General features: G+C 39.1%; 1 pseudogene; it reads right to left on the bottom strand.

Annotated features, from left to right (window-relative positions):
• Positions 1 to 279: 279 nt before the first annotated feature.
• LOC101021092 lies at positions 280 to 3,054 on the bottom strand (annotated as a pseudogene).
• Positions 3,055 to 3,543: the final 489 nt, after the last annotated feature.

Below are 3,543 nucleotides of genomic sequence, written 5' to 3'. Positions count from 1 at the left end.
TTTTTCCACATGAATATATTATAGTTGATTCAACATGTTTTCAATGACAGAAAATGTGAGGTAAAAGACCATTAAAGGCACTACCTTATTTACTGTATTCATCAAGTTTTATCTCTAGGGCAAATTATTTTACCTCCTGAGGGCACACATCTGACAACAGGCAGCACCCTGTTTGTGTTCTGATTTGCTAGAAACACGCTGATGTTTAATGATGTCTGAGTTGCCACAAAAGGCATTTCCATAGTCACTGCACGAGTAGGGTTTTCATTCTGCATAAGTTCACTTGTAAGGAAGGAGCTGTGACTCTCCATTACAGGAATTTTCAACTTGACTGATTCTACCCATTTCTCTTGTGTGCATCTTCTTATGTTTGACAAGGTTTGGTGAGTAGAAGAAGGCTTTCTCACAATCACTGCATCCATAGGGTCTCTCTCCTGTATGTGTTGTTTGATGTACATTGAGTACTTTGTGGTGAAGCCTTTTCCATATTTGTTGCACTCATAAAATTTCTCTCCTGTGTGAATTATCAGTGGATAATGAGACTATATTTGTGTGAATAGGACTTTCCACACTCAGTCCATACAAAGTGAGTCTTTCCTGTATGACATCTCTCATGTTGTATGAGCCATATTTTCTGGATGAAGGCTTTACCACATTCATTGCATTCATCGGATTTTCTCCTGTATGAGTTCGGTGATATATAATAAGAGTGTACTCTGTGGTGAACTCTTTACCACATTAACTGCATATGTAAGATTTCTCTCCTGTGTGAGTTCACTGATGTATAATGAGAGTGCATTTGACAGTGAAGCCTTTTCCACATTCGCTGCATATACAAGATTTTTCTCCTGTATGCTGATGTACAATGAGGTTGCTCTTCACAGTAAAGCCTTTTCCACATTCACTGCATATATGGGGTATCTCTCCAGTATGGGTTTGCTGATGTACAACAAGGTAGTGCTTCATGGTGAAGCCTTTTCTACATTCACTGCATATATAGGGTTTCTTCTCTGTATGAATTCGCCCATATACAATGAGATTGATCTTCACAGTGAAACCTTTTCCACATTCATTGCACACATAAGGTTTCTTTCCACTACAAGTTTGCCAATGAGCAATTAGATAGCGCTTCATTGTAAAGCCCTTTCCACACTCACTGCACATATAGGATTTCTCTTCTGTGTAAGTTTATTGATGTGCAATGAGAATACGCTTCACAGCAGAGCCTTTTCTATATTCATTGTGTATACAGATTTTGTCTCTTGTATTAGTTTTCAGAAGCTTAGTGAACAGGACACTTCTGGACAATTTCTCACATTGACTACTTCCAGGATTCTCTTCTATATAAATGTCCTCATGGTAAATGAGCTGAGACTTCAGAGGAAGGTTTGCTCACATTCAATGAATGCATGGGGTTTCTCAATTTTCTGAGTCCTCTGATGCTTAAAGACTTGGAATTTAGAATGGATCCATTTTGCATTTTCAGAAAATCTAGTTTTGGTATTCGTACGTTCATACTTACCATGTAGAAGGGTTTTCTCACCTCCAATAAACTCAACAAGGTTATTTATTCCATGTTTTCTCTTCTGGTTGATTAAACTTAAACTTGATTTCAATTTTTTTTCTGTACATGTCAAATGTATTATGATTTTGCGCTAGAGGAAAATGTGTCTTGCTGAGATGTACAATATTCTAAATGCATTCTGTCCACTGCATTGCTGCACGCTCTTCAGAAATCATTGGTTTGAAGAGCGCTCTTGCAGATGACTGTCAACTTTCCTGATTCCTGGACAATTTTTATTCTGGATTTTAGCATCTGTTATCCATGGTTCTTGTCCATGTGCCAACCTGGAGAGTGCATCTTGTTTGCTAGTTTGATACCCCAGTGATACCAAGTGGTTATAGTTCTCCACCATCACATCCTGGTACAGGTCCTTCTGAGCAGTGTTCCAGGAGCTGCCACTCCTCCTAGCTGAATTCCACAGCCACATCTTCCAGGGTCAGTTATTCCTGGGTCTTGATCATTTTCTTCTGTGCTCAGAAAATAGTGGATAACATGGACAATACATCTTTGTCTCTTCTGCATTTGCCATGAAGTTTTCCTAGTCAGAAATATTAGTGTCCAGGTAAAGTTGTCCCCAGAAATGATGATATCCAAGGCCAGCAACCTCCTTCTTCTTCCTTCATTGCTTCACTTGAGTTCTCTTGCTTCTGGGAGCCGGGAATTGAGGGCTGTGCTGGAACCTCTCCGAACACTACTGGCAGCGACAAAACGCCGCATCCACGTAGGAAACCGCTTCCTATTCAGACGCGCTCCTGCGCGGCCTAAGGGACGCTGAGCGGTGACAACGATGGATTGATGGAGTCAGGCAAGGGCCACGGAGCTCGCCAGGTATCGACTGCGGTCGCTGCTCTGCAAGGTCACACGGCTGCGTCCACCACAGTGTTTCTGACAGAAGCGGCCATAATGGCTGCGGAAATCACTCTTGACCACCTCAATGCCTTTCTCTCTTCGTTGCGAGGGACACTGAACAGCTCTGGGCTAACCACGTAAGCTTTAAAAGTCCGATGCCCAGCCAAGGCCAACACAGCGCAGTGGCATTCTATTCAGCCGGCTGGGGGAAAAAAAGATGGCAGTGCCCTTTGTTCCAATAGTTTTAAAGCACATAATTTAATTTGTATCTGGGTGACCCATAGCCACCTATACTGTGAGTGACTTATATGCAACTGAAACATATCTGCAGTTTTATATATTGGTATGCTTAAAAATATATGTTGTTTTGCTTAAAAACAAGATAGTTCTTGTTAGAGTATTGCACTTGAGTTGTTATCAATATCCTATAAAATTTGTGATATAAAACATAGGCACGTAAATATTGCTTTAGAAATAGAGTTTTATATCACTGAGAACACATTTCGGAAACTTTGCTCTGAGACTCTTTCAAGTAAAGATCTATATATTGAAGATTCCTTAATTTGACTTAGTGTGACAAAAAGCAATGGCAATATAATATTCTAAAATGACTTTGGAATCAAGAAAAATTGAACTCGAGATAGAGTAATACATCACAAAATAATCAAAAGAGACATTAAAATATAGGATAACAGATAGTATCTAGAAGAAGATGCAATCAAATAAATCATCTTTACTATAATATTACAAACGTACTAGGTACTGTAATATTACAAAACGTACTAGGTAATAACATATAAACACATATTTTTTTTTTTTTTTCTAAGGAGTAGGATTTTAACAGAAGTGCAGGAAATGAAAAAAATAACTGATAAAAGTCATGAAAGATTGATTGCCATAGAAAAGTAAGTATGATTTTCTTGAACATTACCAAAAAGGAAGGGTATCATCAGTATGCTGTTGTAACATGATGTCCAGACTGCCTGCAAGACTCAGCCCTGTGCAAGAGAGCAGACGATTAGAAATAGGAGACAGCTGTTGGAATATTGAACCAGAAAGTGATGCCAAGACGGAAGCATTAGTAATACATTGTTGAAATCTGAGACTTTGAAATAATCAGGGAGAGGAGA

This window comes from Papio anubis, chromosome 12, assembly GCF_008728515.1.
Source record: "Papio anubis isolate 15944 chromosome 12, Panubis1.0, whole genome shotgun sequence".
Classification (NCBI taxonomy): Eukaryota; Metazoa; Chordata; class Mammalia; order Primates; family Cercopithecidae; genus Papio; species Papio anubis.
Note: the sequence above shows the minus strand (reverse complement) of the source record. Positions and strands in the feature narration are given on the sequence as shown.